The following is a 20,615-nucleotide window of genomic DNA, read 5'->3' on the forward strand; positions in this document are numbered from 1 at the left end:
CAGCTCTCAGTTGCATTAAGCACCATTTCACATGCTCAGGAGCACATGGACCTAGTGACTACCATTTTGGACACTGTAGATACAGAACATTTCCATAATTATAGAATAGTTCTATTAACAGCCTAGTTTAAAATAATCCTATACCAATGAGAAGGCACGATTAAGTGAATCGAAAATGAAGTAATGTTCCAAGTATTAAAATACTGCCCACATTCCAGGTGAGGAAGTCAGGAGGGAAAGAAAGGATGACAAGTGTCAAAAAGAACATAAAATGTGGCATTTGCCTCCATTACAGATGAGACAACTGGGGCAGGTGATGAATGTGTTTCAGAATGTGTTCAAAGGAGAAAGGGCAGAAAGCTAGATTGAGGAACTTTTAGACTAGAGACAAAGAATGCAAGGTTCTTCAGTTCAAGCTCTGCCATGAGGGAAAGAGGGTTTCTTCAAGCAGGGAGATAACCCACACGATAGGTGTTCTTTTCACATGCTTGCCTCAACAGCTAAATTTCATATTTCTGCATAAGTTAGAAGTTCTGCCAATACTACCTGTTGAAGGACACATTTTCATTTTAACCCTTATGTTATGAAATCCAGAAAAAACAAAAACACTAATAATGGTAGGGAAAGTTTTCTCACTGTTAGAAAACTCATGGGAGATCAATTTGGATGAGGTTTTATATTTAAATTTCAGGCATTCCCCCCTCTCCCCCCGCCTTGCTACATCCAATATGCTCCCATTTTAAGGGAAGAGATAACTGAATACTCCGGAAACATAGCTTCAAATATTGAAATTAGCTTATTTCACTCCATACACACACAAACACGTTTTAAAACCTGGTATCACTGTTCACTGAATACCATTCATGAGTATACCAGATATGAAGAACTGAATTAATTCAGTGAAACCATTTTACCAAATACAGGTTAACATATTTTTAAGTCATTCAAAAATGGAGTCCCTATTTTTTACCCAAATAGTAATAGTGTAATGGCTCCATCTCTGTCCTGGAAGAGATATTAAAAACAACAACAACAACAACAGTAATTAACAAACCAAATGAGCCCTTACTATGGGTCAGGCTCTTTGTATTATTAGCTCATTGAATAATCACAACAATCTTCTGAGATGGACATTATAATTATCCCCATTTTATGGAAGAAAATACCAAAGTCAGGTTACTTTAATAGGATCAGTGCAAGAGAGTAGTAGAGATCAAATTGCCATGCCTGAAATGATCAACAGAACAGCAAAGTATTTCACCAGATATTTAACTGGGAGATTAAACCTAGCGATGACATAAGACTTCAGTGGGGGAAGAATTCTATGTGGGCCAGAATGGTTGGGAAATGGGATTTTCAGGAGTGCTTAAAAAGAGAATCTGAAAATTCATGGTTTCAAACATCATTTACTGACTGGTATATATTGGGCACAGGGGACTAGCTGAAGATAAAAAGTTGAGTAAGATTAAAAAAAAAAAAAAACTTACATGCATATGGGGGGGCAGGGGTGAGGAAGGCAGAGAAAGGGAAAAAGGATGTTCCAGTCAGAGATTTGTCACAAAGGGCTCTCAAAACAGATATATGACTTATCTTCATGGTCTTTCTCTCTTTCCCTCTTTCTTTTCCCCCCTCTTTTTCTCTGTTGCCCTCTTAAAATGGCTTGATTTGGATGATTACATGATGCCCCACAAATAATAGCCCTTGTAGAAAGTAAAAGAAGAGGCAGGCACACACTCTTGTCAACACATCTACAGCCAATCATCTCCCAGAAAAACTGTAAAATTTTTGACTTTCCATCACTGGAAAAAATTTTAGGTAGGAAAATGCCTTCCACTAAGTCAGAGCTAGCAATGTTTAGGAGTATGTAGCAGAATCGGAATTAGGGGACGAAGAAGGCCAACCTGGAAGACAGCAGCTTCCATAGATGTTCTATTCAAAAAGGCTAGGTCCAAGTACCCTAAATTTTCTATGCAAAATATCATCCAAATCGTTGATAATTTTAAGTAAGACCCATCAGCCTGACCCACTCTCCATAAATTCTACCTCTGTATTTCCAACTGCCTATTAGACATCCCTGTCTAGTATCTCATGTTCAGTGTCAAAGTCATCATGTCCTTTCCTCAGTTTGTTCTTCTTCCATCATTCCTATCTCAGAGAACTGCAGATCTTTCCATGAGCCATAAAAGGTAAAAAGAAAAATTAACATTATCCTTGATACTTCCTATTCTTTCACTTTCATGTTTGATGAATGACAAGGTTCTACAATCCCACCTCTTTCACAGCTTTTTTCTTCTATGTTCTCATTTCTCCAGACCCAATGAAACTCTTTGTTTTAGTCTGGGGTTCTCTCAAAGCAGAGCTTGAGACCAGATTTGGGTACAAGTGGTTTATCTGAGAGGTGACCCCAGAAAGAACAGTGTGAATGTGGAGAAGGACAGAGAGCTATTACGGTGGGAAGCTGGAGCTCCTACAGGTACCCTCTGACAGGCTGCACAGAACACACCTCAGAATAGTCTGCCTGGGGTTGAGGGAACAGGAGTATCCATCCACCAACTTCTATCCCTTATTCTTGAGGGTTGTTCCTGGACATTATCTCTCTTAGCCCTTCAGAGTCTTTGCATAGGCCAAGCATTCTCTTTCTGCCAGAGAATGCCTTTAGAAGAAAGTCACTGGAAGCCTTAGGGGTGTTTTGGAAATTTATTCAGTGACTTCCACCTGGGCCAACCATGCTGGCCTACTGCACCCTTATGTAAGGCCCTTGTGATATCAAGCCGAGAAGCCAGCAAGAGAGTCCCAAGGTGTATCCTTATTTCCATCATACACTTCCCCTCAACGTCCCCACAGTTGCCAGGTGATGATTCTGAATGTGACATACGGGTATGATCACGTCCTCCTCAAGATGGAACCCTTTAATGGGTCTCTGAGGACTCATAGAAATACTTCAAACTCTCTCACCTGGCTCCTGCCCAGCTCTCTGTACCTTCTGCCACCTCTCTATCCCACATGATGCTCTTTCATTCCTCAGTACCTTGTATTCTCCACCAAGAACTCTCCCTTTCTTTGCTCCTCCCTCCCTGGCCCTCTCATGCTGTGACCCCACCCCTCTGCCCACCTGGTGGGTGCGCTCTTATCTTCTAAACCTCAATTTAGAAATCACCTCTATGAAGTCTTTCCCCGCCTTAGGAAGGCTAGTCCTGCTAAGTTTTGCACTCCCCAGTGTACCATGTGCATAATTCTGAATGTCTCCTCCACACTAAAGCACACCTCTCGAAAGTTGATATAATGTATCTCCAGTACCTCACATTTGGTTCTGAACATTTTTGTGTGTGAACCGCTTTAGCAGTCTTGAACTCCTTCTCCCTATTAGTGTTTAAGTGTATAAAATAACACATAGGATTAAACGCACAGGATTAAAAAGGAAATAAATCATGTTGAAACAGGGTTATTAAAATATTTTCCAAAAATTAGGAGTATAATGCTTCTTTATTAATACATTAATCAAATTACCATTTTTTCAAACAGTAATGAATATAAACAATAATTATAATGTGATAAACGATATATCCTCATATTATTCCTACCATGTTTTGTTGCCTACATTTATAATTGAAGGAAATGATGGAGTGTCTCAGGAAGAGGTTAGGGAAAATAAATGCACTATTTTTCCTTCGCAGTCCATAGCACCATGTATAATATACATAGACCTCTTATGGTTCAGTGGACCTCCGGTTAAGAGGTACTAGCAGCCTAGACCCGGCTTACAGGAGTTCAAACATATTTACTGAATGAGCTGCCTCTCTTTCTGTGTGCTGAATGAATTCACTTCTGGCCTGGACTTCAGGTTCCTCTTTCTCTAAATTTCCGTGATCTTATGTTTAAATTGTTCCCCAGATTTCACCAGGTTCAAAGGCATTACATTATCTGTAACATCTCCTCTTACTGATTAATTCCCATGTCCCACTGCCACCCAGTGCATTGCAGACTCCACCTCGACTTTTTCTCACTCATTTCTGAGAGTCCCCAAACTTATTTCATGTAAGCCAGAAATAGTCTTAACCTTTTCTTCCTTCCTGGCCTCTCCTTGTTGGTAAATGTGGCTTGCAAAGCCACTTGAGGCTCATAACTTGTGGCTTCTGCTGAAGCTGATATTCATGCCAAGGGCGATGCTTCCCAGTGCTGCCTAACTTGCCAACCCTCAGGGGCTGTGGCAAGGCTGCTGTCTCTTTCATCCACTTTTAGGCCACATTCTTCTTCACAGTAGAGAAGATATATCCTCCCCAACTTTGGGTCATGTTTTGGCATCTGACCATGAAATAAGTGTTACTTGGTGTCTTTGTTTCAATGTCTCTAGAAACCAACTCCCTCATTTCAGTGTTGTGCCAGAACCTTCCACTTGTCCCACAAGATTCTTTCTCTATAGCCCATGCTGCTTTGAGCCCAAGAGGCTACTACGCAAGGACTACAGAAACCAGCACCCATCACCTCTGGCTTATATTCCTTGGTAAACAGAATGTGAGAGGGCAGGAGAGGAGAATAGTATTTCTTCTGCTGTGTCTCTTTTCATCAGTCTGTAGTTTGAATGCAGTCCTCCACAAAATGCTCCTGTCCAGCAGTCTTCTTTCACAATTTTAGTGCCTCTATCCTACAGCTACTCCCCTACCTTCCCTCTTCAGTCTCCTAGGTGGCAACTGCTCTTTGCTGGTATTAGACCCAAGGAGCTTCACCCACCCCTTGTTGATCTCTTTTAAATCTTCCACTTCTGTAAGTATTCCCTTCTTTAAACTCTCCTCAAATAATCCCCACATGTATATGGGAGGTATGTGCCACCTCTCCCCCCACCCATGCCCACCCTGGACACAAGTGTGAAGCTTCCTCATAGCTCTGTGATTAACCCCAGGGTTGCAGACCTCTCAGCACACCAGACACAACCAAACACATCTAAGCCTCTGTGCAGAATCACTGGCACTCATCCCTGATGCTCCTACAGAAAGATCATTTCACTGAGTACACCTGACACCCTTCTTTTTATCTGCTCTGACATCTCATTTATTCAATTGTTCAAATAGTCCACATTTTTGTGTACTTTAAGCTGCCTGTGCTCTTAACTATGAGGCAGCATACAGATTATAGGATTTGGAGAAAAGCAGACATTTTTGCCACTTACCGAGAGAGATATCTTGTACAAGTTACTATCCAATTTCAGTTTCCTCAAGTGCTCAGGATGGTGACTGTGAAAATTAAATGAGCTAAGGTGTGAAAAGTTCCAGGAGCCAAATGGCAGTTGGCAAGTGTAACAGGACACATTTCTGGGTGCATCCACTAGTATATCCAGAGATTTGTGTAAAGAAGTTGATTGCAGAGTGTTCTCAGTGTTAACACCTGTGGAGGAGTGAGGGATACATGACTGAGCAGAGGGATAAGGTGTAACAGAAATCCTAGGGAAACCCAAAGGCAGCTCTGAAGCTGAAAGAGTCCTTCTAAGTTTGAAGCAAAAAGACCGTTTTCCACTGATAATCAGTCATGGATGTGGGCTATCCTCAGGAGAAGTGCCCCTCTCCATCTGAGGGCAAAAAGACCAGAGAAATATGTAGCTGAGAAATGTTAGCTAAGAAATGTTCCCCCCAGTAACTGGGGGAACGAGTCCCTTCATCCTGGAGGGGGAATCTAGCCAGCAAACGACATTATCCACCACACCGAATATTTGTTAAATAACTGCTGGCTGCCATCAACATCTACTTTCATTTGCAACCCTTCAGCAGTGTGTAAGGGCACAGTAACCTTGGAGAGCACCAATGTCAACTGGAGTAACCCGATAAAATGGCTTTTTGCATAGTGATTTCTCAAAATTGATTTATATGGCTAGAGTTAAAAGCCATAAGGCTATTGAAGAGAGGTTTTCAAACCATGCTTCTTACAGAAGGGTGGGGTGAGATGAGCAGAGAGCCGAGAGGACAGCGTCATACCTGAAAGAGTGCCAAGCTCTGGCTCCATGCTTGACTTTATTCTGTGTACAACTTTTCTGAAGAAAAGAACATACTCAGGGTACATATATGTTACCTAGGAGGAGAGGAAAGCCCCTTTCTTCAGGCTGTGGCCACTGAGGGGAATGTTAACAGGCCTCGAGGAGCTGGAATGTGTGAGCAGCAGGCTCTCTGCCTCTGTTAGTTCATCAGCACACCTCAGTGCAATCAAAGTAGCAGGATGGTGGAACTGGGAGGACTGGGCATGGCATATGAAAGAAGATTGAAAGAAACAGCTTAAATATTAATTGCTTACAGTCTCTTCTGCCTCAAATTTCCACTGTTCATGAATAATAGAATTCAGAGACTCATAGCCCTTCCGATATATACGTAAGCAATAGCCATTCTCAAAGGCTACACCTAAGACTGAGCCCTTAAGGAGTATTTCATAATTTCTAGCATCCTGGATTCCTGCAGACAAGCCTTCCATTCAGAATGGAAGCAGACCCATGGGAAGCAGCACCTGCTTGGGTAAGGGAAATGCTTAAGGAAGTTCCAAGTAGAGAACACAGGTTTACAACTGGTTTATTATATACACATGCTCTGTTCTCTTTCCAGACAAACAGCAGGGCTGTGAACGACAATTCACCTTGAGGATTTTAAAAGAAAAATTTTGGAAGTGAAAGGTGGTTAATTCACCTAAAACCCTAAACACAAAGGACATCATAAGTCCACATTATTTTGTCTTTAGGCTTTTAGCTTTTGTACTTCCCCATCCAGGAATACCCTTATCCCTTCCTTTCTGCTAAGGTCTAGCTAAAAACTTCACCACTAACTCTTTTCCAACTATCTCTAACCACATATACCTTTATCAGCTAAAATCTTTCGTTATAAATTTGGGTCATAGAGTGATCAGAGTCATCATTACAAACATAGCTGACATTTATTAAGTGCTAATTATGTACGTGCCTTGTCCTAAACACTTTACATTATCTCATTTAATCCTCAAAACAAGTCTATGAGGGAAATCATTAACCCCATATTACATACAAGGAAACTGAATTACTGGCCCCAGATCTTTTCCCTCTCTCTTCCACACCCTTGGCCATATAAGTTGTTCCCACTATCAGAGTGAAGTATGTTTCCTTGCCCATTCTCTTTAAGCTCAGCCATGTGACTTGATTTGGCCAATAGGTTATTCAGAGCCATAAGTGAGCAGAACCGTCACAAGGATTTACCTAGGGACCTTTTACTCATATGCTTCCACCATTAACATGAAAATGTCATGCTCTAGCCAGAGTGCTAATCCCAAGCAGATAGCAAACATGGAAAGCAGACCTGAGCCCAAATGCCAGAAAGTAGGCCAGCCTACTAGATGTTCAAATTGAAGCACAGCTGTCCAGCCTAGCTCAGCTGACTCCTGTGTAGTCACATAAGCAAGAATGATAGATATTTTAAGTCACTGAGTTCTGGATTGGTTTGTTACTCAGTGACAGATAACTGACACAGGCACCAAGAGGTTGAGTTACTTGCCCAAATTCTCACAGGTTGTGGTGGTAAGAAGATTCCAGCACAGATTGGTTTCATTTCGGCTCCCACCTTTTTAACAACTATGGCTTCCACCATCATCATAACATTTACAATCCACATCCAATCACATTCATTGAATGTTCATTATGTGCCAGGCACCCTAAGAAGTACCATTCATATATTATCTTATTGAAATGCTGAGCAACAATCTGATACAAGTACTTACTACTGATCACATTTTATAGGAGGTTCAGTAAAGTAAGATGCTTGCCCAAGATCACACAGCTAATAGGAGACAGAGCCATCATTCATCTCAGTGTTCCAAGCTTCCACCCTCTACTTCAACACACTACTACCTTTTTAACAAAATCACAACTATCCTTAGAGAAAAATGTTAATGATCAGTTATTCCAAGAATCTCTTCTTGCCCAAAAATTTCCAAAAGGCTGCTTCAAACCCCACAATGATTGCTTTTGAAAATTTGTCTTGCTTTTGAATAGTTTAATGATTATTAAAGTTTTTAAAAATCTACTTTAAACTCCTATATTAAAAATGAGGAATCTGAGGCTTAGGGAAATAATTTTACTGATTCAATTACATGCAGCAAACTATGGGAATATCAAAGTTCATATCCTAAATGTTCATTTTCAGCATCTTGCTTGGGAGGGAGAAGGACAGCAGCCCAAACCTGTGGAGTAGAAATGGGAATTTGGTGTCTGACTTCTTAAATAGGTATTTAGCCAAAATCCCTGACTTTTACTCTCACATCTAGAAGTATCTGAAGGCAGGCAGGCGTGCTTTCTTGAAGCAACCTGTGTAGAAACCTGGGGCCCAGGGGCAACTGGGTGGCTCATTTGGTTAGGCATCTGCCTTCAGCTCAGGTCCTGATCCCGGGGTCCTGGGATCAAGCCCCACATCAGGCTCCTTGCTCAGTGGATAGCCTGCTTCTCTCTCTCCATCTGCTGCTCCCCCTGCTTGTGTCCTCTCTCCCTCTCTCTATCTCTGTCAAATAAATGAATAAAATCTTCATTAAAAAAAAGAAAGAAACCTGGGGCCCCATGTTTAAAAGGTCCCCTTGATTTAATGTTCTACCTTCACCATTTTTAAATCCCTCTTAATTTTTTTTAACAAGAGGCTCTGCTTTTCATTTTGCACTAGCCCCCCAAACTATGTAGCCAGTCTTGTGGAGGTTATCTAGTGCCTCCGATCTCTAAGCCTGGGGAGATTCTTCAATACGCAATGAGTTGCTTCTCAGCTTTCCACTCTGCTGGTTATCACCCACAAGAGTACACATGGCCAAGAATCAGATGGCCTTAAGATGAAAGGTGGAATGTGGTCATGAGTCAAACAGATCCAATGGTACCTCCACGCAAATCCATTCCCCTAACTGTGAGCTGAAAAAGAAGAGGAATTGGTGTGAAGTCTAAGAAAGCAATGAGCTTCCCTAGAAAACTAATTGTCCCTCTATTGGACTATAAGATGCCCTTAAAAAATAGATAGGAGTGAACATCAAAATGTTTGCAGTTGAGTTTCAGCCATTGCTAGAGTGACCCTTCTTAATTTGGATACTTCTTATCCCATGCTTACATCATGACTCACATAAGTTTCTCTTGCCAGGAAGTCATTCCAAATTCTCATCATCCCCTGAGTCATCTTATCTACATAAGAAGTCATTCTGAATAACACTATTTTGACCCTGAGGATAACAGAATAATTGTGCAGTTATGTTAATAAGAACAAATCATGAATTAGCTCCTCCCTCCTTTCTCCATCTTTACAAATAGTGTTTATATAGGGTCTTATAATAAAAAGTATCAGGGCAAGGCAGGGTTCATATAAAATATCAATCTTAATATCACAGGTAAGGGCAAGCTAATTGCTTCCCCTACCCCCAACCTTGTCCTTACATGTGAAACACTAAGAAATGGAGAGATTAAATCAATGCAAATACATGTTGGTTATGAAAAAAAAATGTGACTCTTTTACCCCATGAGATAGGAAAGACTAAAACCTCTATAAAAGTGAACTAATAGGAAACTATAAATGAATTGTGTTGCCACATAGAGTCATCTGAAAAAGTTTTATTAAAAACGCCTCCAAAGTATATTACATTTTATATTATACCAGGTGGAGCTAGGAGGAGGGAGGGAGTTTATAGAGGAACTGTTGAACACAATTTTATTAGGATGCTTGTTCCCTTGATTATAATAAGGAGAGAAATAGGACTTACTGGTTTGGTTATTTGAAACATGCACATGCACACTTTCTCACACAACTCCAGCTTTGAGCAGGGTGAAAGTGCCTTTCTTCAGCTGAGAGTGGGCTTGAAAATATTTTATTACTACTACAGGAAACCCGATTTAAGTATCGTCTTCTATGAAATGCTCCCATTGTTAAGAAGAATTCTTGGTTTGCTTTGCTGCTATTAGGATGGTAAATACTGATTAAACATAAGAGATTGTTCATAATACAAAGAAAGACGAACGTGCATCCTTCAAGAGATTTAAAAATCAGGTAGATAAGACATTTTAGAATGTCAAGGAATTCTGTCATATATAACATGGGAAGGGGGAAAGAAAAAAAGACATATTTTTTCATGTTTCATTCCTAAGGGGGCATCTAAAACACATATCTATTTAACATGGTTCAGAAATTAAAGTTATGATATCAATAACATATACCTAACCACATGTTAGGATGAAGAAAGATTGTATCTTGGAATACAGGAGTCTTCCTTGTGCAAATCCCATTAGGACCAATAGGGAGTTATTCATGCATCCAAATCCTTCCCGTCCTTCCCCTCACTACTCTCAGACACAGACACCCTTGTTCTGAATGATCCGTGTATTTATCTATTTCACATAAATCAAGAATTTAATAAAAAAAATCCACCAACATGGCCATATGAGACATGAATCATGAGGGTTGTATGTATAAATCATATAAACCTTAAAAGCATTCATGATATGGCCCCTTTCATGCAAACCGCCCAAATGTTTTAGAGAGCTAAATCATACAGAAAGAGGAAAATGTAGTAAATAAAATAGAAAACCAATGGTTAACCAAACTAATGAACAAAATGTCTAGATGCCTCTCATCTCTGAATGGATTCCTTAGAAATTTTAACTGGAATGGGATTTTCAAGAGACCATTACATTCAGTAAGGCAACTGAATATGTTTGTAGTCAAAGATTTCTTTAAGAAATGTTTCTGGAAAAAATTTTAAAACTTCTAATAAGGTAAAAAAGGACATTGGATTCAGAAGAAAATATTAGAAATTAAAAGAGTCAGTAAAGAAATATTCACTTCATGTTACTGTTGTATTATGCAGAAAACTCACTGTTTACAATTCCAACTCCAAATCCTCCCATTTAAAAACATGTTATTTTCTCTGAGTGATTATTTTTAATTCATTCCCTTTGCCAAGAAGGTCTACTGCACTATGAAAATAAGTTTTCAATTATTTGACAGAAATTTCAAGCATGTCTCTTAACTTTGTAACCTCCTAAGTTGCTGGTGATCTGCACATCTTGTTAGATTATCATGAAGACCTTTTATGCCACTGGATGAGAGCAGGTCTTCCCATCTTTTTCTCTTCAACAACATATTTATTTATGTTTATTTATTGTGTTTATGTTTATTTTTTATATTTCCTCTTTTATTCTTCTATTTCCTGAAGCATTTAGCTATTTCTGAGCTGATTCTCTATTTATTTTGTGTCTCCCTTCCTACACTGAGAGCTTCCTGACCACAAGGATTTATTCCTTTATCATTGTATCACCTAACATCATTTCTTGCATCACAGGTGCTATAGGTGCAATAGATAATTGGATAGCCAGAATAACTAAGTAGCATCAATACTTATACAGTAGATAGAGTTGATCAAGACGCATGGTTTTTTTTTTAAGATTTTATTTATTTATTTGTGAGAGAGAGAGCACAAACAGAGGGAGGAGAAGAGGGAGAAGCAAGGTCGCCACTGAGCAGGCTCCCCTCAAGGCAGTCACTTAACCAACTAAGCCACCCAGGCACCTCTGGTCTTTCTTTTCTTTTCTTTTTTTTTTTTTTTTTTGGTCAGTATTTTTAAATTTTATTTTTTATAAACATATATTTTTATCCCCAGGGGTATAGGTCTGCGAATCGCCAGGTTTACACACTTCACAGCACTCACCATAGCACATACCCTCCCCAATATCCATAACCCCACCCCCCCTCCCAAGACGCATGTTTTTGAATGCATCTGGTTCAGCAAGCGAAGATGAGGCTCTTAATGTGAACTGTGCACAGCCTTCAGCCATCAGCCTCTTCAGAGGTTGGTTCGGCAAGAGCCCTTCCCAGGGTAGCCATGTCCAGTGACTGGTAATTGTAGAAGTACAAAGGCTCAGCCATCATGAGCAATAGGGACAGCTCTGAAGGGCCATTTCAGCTCCTCATAAGCTTGGCCAAGGTTGCTGCTGACAGGCCAGCATCACAGCTGGACTGTTCCATGTGCTCACTCCTACTCTGTAATGCCCTGGACAGTAAACCTAAGAGGTCAGCTTGCAAAAAATGAGGAAAGCTAAAAAGCAGGAATTCAGATACAAAAATGACTCAGGTTACTTGACTCAGGTCAAGCACTTTCACCTTTCAACTTTCATGACCATCAGCAAGTTACAGGACAAAGCAAACATCAGAAAGGTTACAACATAGTGTAGATTTCAGGAAGGCGATGATGGGTCTGGATTATAGGTAGACGTGGTGTGCAATAAGGTCTCTGGCTGCCATGTCTAAGGCCAGAGAATGTGGCCACTGGAGTAAATTAACCAGCCTGCCTCATCCTGCCTGGTTTAGAGAACTTGCTGGAAGACCTTTGCTAGGAAACAAGCACCTACATCTGGCCTCATCAGAGAAACAAGGGCCTCATACGAGGGTCTTTTCAAACACTGCACCTGCCCTAGTATGTCCTCAGGCTCTCCTTCCAGTTCCTAAGGCCTCAGTTTACCCACCTGTACATATTTCCTACATCACTTCAAAGGGGTGCTTGGAGACTTAATTAATGTTTGTCAAGCATGCCTTATATGAAAGGAATCATGTGCAGTAAGTTCAAAGTAGTCTTGGCCCTGCTGTTTCTTTCATGTGTGCTTAGAAGATTTTTCAACCTTGATAAGAACTTGAAAGAAAGAAAGACAGAAAGAAAGAAAGAAAGAAAGAAAGACAGACAGAAAGGAAGGAAGGAAGGAAGGAAGAAAGGAAGGAAGGAAGGAAGGAAGAGAGAGCAAAAAAAAAAAATAGCTACTTACTCAAGCGCTTAGATTTGGATTCTCACATTGTGATGCTCTCAGCATTTTCTCTGGATACCACAAAAAAAATATGAAAAAGTTCAGTTAAATGACTGGTTCCATGAATCACACCACCATTCTCTAGGTGGTCAAGAGCCATTCCAATGTCCCCCAACTTTGCCACGGTTACCCATGCCACTTACAAACATACCCACAAGTTGCCAAGGTTTAGTGATTATTTCTAACACTTTGGCTTTTTTTCTCCTTTGTCCCCTCTCTCTAGATTTCCTGAGAGTGACTTCTTCAGGTCCTTATCACTTCCCTGATAGTCCTGAAGCTTTCAGTCTGACAAATTTCAGATCAGGCAAACCCCACGCAACAGCGAGAGAGTATTTCTTCAAACATACATGTATGTTTGGATCCGTCTCATGCTCGAGTCCCTTATGAGATTGCCACCATTTCAGTCTACAATCCAAAATTTTAGGAAGACATTCAAGGTACCTCATAATACAGTCTCTATCTACATCTCCCTTGTCATCTGCACCACCACCGCCTCTAACATACACATAGCTCTGCTTTCAGTCCTCCAAGGTTTTAAGAGCATCATCTCTATAACTGTGGGCACAGTACTTTAGTCCTTCCTCGTTATCTAAATCTTGGTTTTTGTTTTGTTCATCAACACTTATCATCCTCTGAATGAATATATACTCTAACTTTCCTAATCTATACATATTTTTTACCATACCTGGATTGTGGAATAATCATTTCCTTAAGCAACTTACCAAGGAGTCTGTAAATTCCTTAAGAAAAGGGGTATCTGTCATTTCTGTATCTTCAGTGTTTTAGCAAACTAGAGATGTTCAATATTTATTAAATAAATACATATGACTAAGCGGGGAAAAAGAGATGAGTTCAGACATTTCTAACATCCCTGGATTTCAAAAGCATCCTTATTTCTAACCAAAAATGAACAAGTGAACCAAGAAAGAGGACTCTTGGCTTATTTATGAGTGGACAATTTCAGAAAATGGAGATAGAACAGGATGGGGAATCTCTGATTATTCTAATTTAAAGGCTTCTAAGATTGATGGTTACCAGAGGGGTGGTGGGTGGGAGGAATGGATGAAATAGGTGGTAGGGATTAAAGAGTGTACTTGTCAAGATGAGCACTGAGTAATATATAGAATTGATGAATCACTATATTGTATACCCAAGACTAATAGAACACTCTATGTTAATACTGGAATAAAAATCAAAAATAATTAAAAATAAAAGCTTCTAAGATAAATTCTTGCAAAGTATTACTAAGTTTCATTGGCAACATAATAAGGATGGCAGGCAGGGGAATTAGCTGGTTTGATCAAGAAGGGAATAACAATTGATTAATTAATCTTCAACTAAATCCAGTATGGGGAAAATCAGTGTGGGGCCTTCATTCAGGGTGGGAAGGAAGAGAAACAGAATCTAGATTATGGCTGAGCATTAGGCCTTGGGTTCTCTAACGTGGCTGACCATTGTAATCACTTAGGAAGCAGCTGAAAAATACAGATCTCCGGGCTTCGTTTGTGACTTAAAGAATTTCAGGGGGACATCCCAGGGGTTTTTATTATAAAGGGATTTCTAGTTGATACTGAAGATGAGTCAGTTTTTGGAAACACCTATGACTGAATCACCCACTTATTCATTCAGAAATGCACTCATTCACTGTGGGTCATTATCCATATATTCACTTATTCAATGAAAACTGATAATAAAGGGAAGGAAAAGGAGTACAGAGAGAGGAACAGTTTCATCCTCTTTCCTGATGCACTGCTTTGTGTAGGTCTGTTCCTCAAGTTCCTCCTGGTTTTCACTAGTTTTGGGTTGTTTTTAACCCTTTCTCTCCCCCCCCCCCCAACACTTTTTAGAGGAAAAAAAGGGGGGAGGTCTGGAGGGAGAGGGGGAAAGAGAATCCCAAGCAGGCGTCACACCCAGCCTGGAGCCCAATGGGGGGGTTGATGTCCCACCCTGAAGTCATGACCAGAGCCAAAATCAAGAGTCAGATGCTTAACAGACTAACCACCCAGCTGCCCCCCTCTTTCTCTAGTTCTCAAGGCAGAGATGTTTCAAAACTACAAATCCTTTCATTTTCCAGGATTACCTTTCCTAAAGAGTGATTTGAAAATCAGCGCACATTTTCCAAGTGTCAGGATCCTCCACAGAAAAATATTAACAAGCCTATGAACAATTACATTCCTGTCTATTCTTTCCTTTCCTGCCTTCCCTTGCCCGAGGCTGGCATCAATATTCTATAGCCAGAGAGGTCTGAGTGAGGAGGAGGGTTATTACTCCTGGCAAAGGAAGCCCTAAATTCCAGGGAATAAATGAACATTAGCAGGCTGGTCCCGAGAGGGTGCCAATCCCTGCTTTAATCTTTTAGATTGAAAAATGAACTGGATGAGTCATAAAATTCATGGGAGGCTCAACCTAAAGGGAGGGAAGCTAGAGAAAGGGGGAAAAGGACTTTTCAAATAAGGGAAACTAAAAAGGCAAAATCTAGTTAACAAGACTTGTACCAGTAATGGTTTCCACTTCTAACATTATGAAGGTTTTCTTCTTCCAACCAAAACCCAGAACACCATCCATATAATACCCAATACACATTTATTATGTAGTTGAGCACCTAAACCCTTGTTCTTTAGTTTAAACCTGTCAGAGAGTGGAGGGTAGCTGCGAAATCAGGAATTATCGGACTTAAACAATGGGAGACACCCTGGTAAACAATCAGCCTACCTCCTACTTTGCTATTTCATTTTTGCTGCTTCCTTTTATTTATTTTTATTTTATATAAGATTTTATTTATTTATTTTAGAGATATATAAGGAGAGGGAGAGGGGGAGAAAGCCTAGAGCACACACCACGCTGAGCATGAAGCCTGATCTCAGGACCCTGAGATCATGACCTGAGCTGAAACCAAGAAGTGGATGTTCAACAGAATGAGCCACCCAGGCACTCCCTGACTTCCCTTTAGATGAAAGATGTATAACATTGCCTGTCTCTTAAATGGGTAGTAGCAATAATCTTTCGCTAGAATGAGAATAATTTAACCTAATCTTAGGATTTTCTAAGGGAGGAAGTGTAGTGTTTAATTAATATAATCCACTCCATTTCCAGATGAGGTTCACAGAGGTTCAACAACTTGCCCAAATTCACATGGGCACTTGTAAACAGTCCTCACACAAAACTTAAATATCAGGATGCCTGATTCAGTGGAAGATGATGCCTTCTCACCTGCTATATAAGTCATCTATATAAGAAAAACACAAGTGGCCAAAACTCTTTCCTAACTGGTTTTGGAGATTTCACTTGAACTTAAACCTTTTGGTGCTAAGAGTCAGCTTGGCAACATGCAGCTTCTAAGCACTAAATATCTAAGTTATTGAGCAAGCCTATAGAATTCATGGTTAAAGGGCATTTGAGATTCTAGGGACATCAACTAGCTCACATAAAATAAGGTTTTCCAAGGAAAGGTGTCAGAACTACGAGAATTCAGTTTTCTAAATATATTGCCATCTCCCTGTCACCTACTACACCAATCTTGGGAGGAGAGATTATTGGAAGGGAAAAAGATTTTAAAAGATTTTTCTAGGTACAGTGGGCTCAGGTTTTGAGTCCTAGATGTTTGTGAAAAAAAATCAGGAATCCTAGATAATCTCAAAACATGTTCAGGATGACTTTGCTTTAGACAAAAGCATACATTTCTAAACTTAGTCATGTGATTCCCAAAATTATCTTTTTGTGATCAATAACCCCAATTTGAACTAATCCCAATGGAGTTAGCAACCAATGGTGAATTTACACTTAAGTTTTTAGCACCCAGTTGTTCCATCTTCAGCTTTGTATTTAAACAGATGTACTTTTCAACCTTAGAAATCAATGAATCTAAGAAAGAACTAGATCTATGTAGTACCTGTGATGTACCAGTTCTACAAAAGCAGCTTTCCCAAGAAATAAGATTCAATTTTGTAACCATCCCTTGAAGTAGTCTGGCTCAGTGGTCACACTATGGGCTTTGGAATTATTCTATCCTAATTTGCTAAGAAATCCTCCACCCACAGCTGGGTGACTTAATTTAACTTTTTTGCGCTTCAGTTTTCTGATTGGTAAAATATAGATAATAGTCAGACCTACTTCTTGGGTTATAATGAGAATTTAATGTATTAGTATAAGAGAAGATGCTCAGGATAACCAGTACAAAGTAAGAACTTAATATTTTTAAGTTTTCTATCGTACTCTTACAGTTAAGTGAACTAAAGTTCAGAATTGATAATTTGCTCAAGACTTTAGTAAGAGGCAAATCCCTTTGTAGAGGTGGGGATCTGGAGTGGCGGGGGGAGAGGGGTGGTATTTATTTTTCACTTCCCAGATTCACCTATATTTAGATATGTAAAAAATTATATAGCTAATAATATTATAGAAAATCTGAAAATACTTGAATACTTATCTTATTGTAAACTTAGCTAAAATTTACATTGTTTCTTTTTCCTTTTTTCCACATACATGTACTGCACAACTGTAAACTCATTATACAGTCTTGTGTTTGACACTTTATTTAGTATTACACTATGGTCATTTTTGTACTATATCCTTTTGTACTATATCCTTTACTGTCATTTGTCAAGGCTATAAATTATTCTTTCTGGTGACTACACTATAATATAATTATTATATTTATATATATAATTATAATTATTTATATATATAATTATTATTATATTTACATATATATAAATAATATAATTATTTGGGGGTTAATATACTGTTACCCTCAGCCCCCCCACCTTAGCACTCTCAATTTAAAGACAAATTCATAGAAAATGAATGTGAGATTTGCTTTGAATGACACTGAAATTATTACCAGAAATAGAATTGAAATCTTGATTCCTAATTTTTATTTATTTGTTTTAATCAAAATATAATTAACAACAGTATTATATTAATTTCAGGTGGACAATATAGTGATTTAAAACAATCCCTTTTATGTATTTCACCCATCCCCCTCTCTCTTCCCTCCAGCAATTACCAATTTGTTCTCTTTATTTAAGAGTCTGGTTTTTGGTCTCTTTTTTTCTTTATGTTTTGTTTCTTAAATTCCACATATAAATGAAATCATATGGTATTTGTCTTTCTCTGACTAATTTATTTCACATAGCACTATACCCTTTAGATCCGCCCATGTGGTTGCAAATGGCAAGATTTCATTCTTTTTGATGGCTGAGTAATATTCGTGTGTGTGTGTGTGTGTGTATACACACTACATCTTTTTTACCCATTCCTTTATGGATGAACACTTGGGTTGCTTCCATATCTTGGCTACAGTAAATAATGCTGCAATAAATACAGGGATGCAGTCATCTTTCCAAATTAGTGTTTTTGTTTTCCAAAATAAATAAAGAACTCAGCACGAAAAATACAAAGAATTCAATTTAAAAATGGACAGAGAACCTGAGTAAATATTTTTTTCAAAGAAGACATACAAATGACCAATAGACGAAAGATGCCCAACGTCACTCATTATCAGGGAAATGCAAATCAATACCACAATGAGATATCACTTCACACCTGTCAGAATGTCTAGAGTCAAAAAGACAAGAATTAACAAGTGTTGGAGAGGATGTAGAGAAAAAGGAACCCTCATGCACTGTCGGTAAGAATGTGAATTGGTGCAGCCACCGTGGAAAACAGTCTGGAATTTCCTTTAAAAATTAAAAATAGAGGGGTGCCTGGATGGCTCAGTCAGTAAAGCATCTGCCTTCAGCTCAGGTCAGGATCTCAGGATCCTAGGATGGGAGCTCTGCATCAGGCTCCCAGCACAGCAGGGAGTCTGCTTCTCCCTCTGCCTCACTCCTGCTTATGCTCTCTGTCTCTTTCTCTCACACACTCTGTCAAATAAATAAGTAAGAATATTTTAAAAAATAAAAATAATAAAATTAAAAATAGAATTACCATATGACATAGTAATTCCACTACTGGGTATTTACCCAAAGAAAATGAAAACACTGAGTCCTGAGTCTTCTTCTAGTTCTCTTAGTTCCATGCTTAAAATGCACAGGAGAGTACCCTCTGCCTACCTTGCCAGGTCAATATAAATGTCACATGAGAAAACGTATGCACTAAATCTTGGAAAGTGTCATTGGTATTTTTTTTTCTGGCGCTTTTTTCTATACTGGTATTCTCAAAAGGCAAATAAAGATTTAAACACTGGTGAATGCTGACATGCTATGAAAGAGACAATGTGCAAAGTGTCATGTCATTGCCCATTCAGAGTCCAGGATACCCCTTCATCAGCTACTTGAATTGTCTTAGAACATTAACTGAAGCTCTGAAAAACCATATGGACCAAAAAAAAAAAAAAAAGTTACCAGTTAGCTGTTCTTGGTTAATATCCGTTCAAAAGTCTCTGGGCCTGCAAGTAAAGAACTTAACAGAATTCTGAAGCAGTCTTCTAAAACTGTCAGGGAGGGAGAAGGAGATGCATAACTCAAAGCAGTTGGATTTTATTAACAAACAGTTCTGCATTTTTTTTCAACTACTTATCTCTATGCTTACTTCTTGTCCCCCATTTCCTACAAAACTGCTCTTCTGATTGGGGCTATGACCACATTGGGCCTCACAGGGCTGGCCCTGGCTGTGGACTTCCCTGTGGGGATCAAGAAGAGCTTTTATACCTCCTCTGTCCGGTCATGAAGGAGCACCTTGACTACACACTCAGCCTGGTCTGGCACAAGCACCCACTTCCAGTCTAGACGGCAGCCTAAGAGAGGGGCTAATGCTAGGTTTCACCAGACTGAGCCTCGCATTTGTCATGGCTCTGCCCACGGTGATTCCTTTGATCTTGATCCTAGCAAACCACAGTCATCGACAAAGGTAAAATGGATTCCTCCTTCTGAAAAGCTTTGATGGAATTTCCCGTGATTCCCAATTCCCTCTCTAGCCTTTTTCTGCTCCTTCAAATTTACCTTCAACATTTAGCCCTAAATCCAGCTGTAAATCTGGCATTAGAGAGGCTATCAAGCAAGCGTGAATCATTTACCGCTCCGCTGTGGATATCTGGGGCCACAGCTGACCCATTTGGGAAAGTACACGATCATCTTTACTTAGCCAGGCACCCTAATCATAGATTCCAGGCTCAGCATTCTTCATTTAATTTTCTCTGAGAACTGCCTAGGCTGTGATCTGATCCTCAGAGAGGGGCAATCATTTCTAAAGGGCAGATTGTTAGAAAAGTTTGCAATTAAAAACAACAACAAATAAATGCAGGCTCCTTGTGGTTATAATGTAGGAATGTGCCCAGCACGCATACCGGTGTCATCTCAAGGCTCTCTTCTAAAAATAAGACCTATTCCCTGGGCTGTCCGCAATACTATGCTCTGCTTGTTTCCTGTGTAAAGAAAGAAACTAAGTTGAAATAGGTTTACTTGGTTCATAGGCTTCAGATTTGGGCCACTGGCTCCACAAAGTTAAGTATAGCCAAATTCATGAATATCAGAGCATTCCGAAGGTGACGTCTAACCCTCTCATTTTACAAATGAGGGCACTGAAACCCAGCAAGGGAAAAAAGCTTGCTGGAAGGCCATATGAGTTATCAACACAGCTAATCTTGAGCTTAGTCCTTTTGATGCCCAAGCCAGTGCCTATGTCCTAAGCCAAAAGGCCAATCAGTGGGGAGCACTTCCTGAGACAGAGGAGGCCAGACTATCTGATAACACGCAGAAGTGAAAGAATCCACTAAGTATTTACTAACATTTAACTTAGGACTGAACAAAGAAGAGGCCCAGTCCTTCCAGATACAGATTTCAAGTTTCTCAAAACCTAGATACCAGATATA

The sequence above is a fragment of the Lutra lutra genome, chromosome 9 (genome assembly GCF_902655055.1).
Source record: "Lutra lutra chromosome 9, mLutLut1.2, whole genome shotgun sequence".
NCBI classification, from domain to species: domain Eukaryota; kingdom Metazoa; phylum Chordata; class Mammalia; order Carnivora; family Mustelidae; genus Lutra; species Lutra lutra.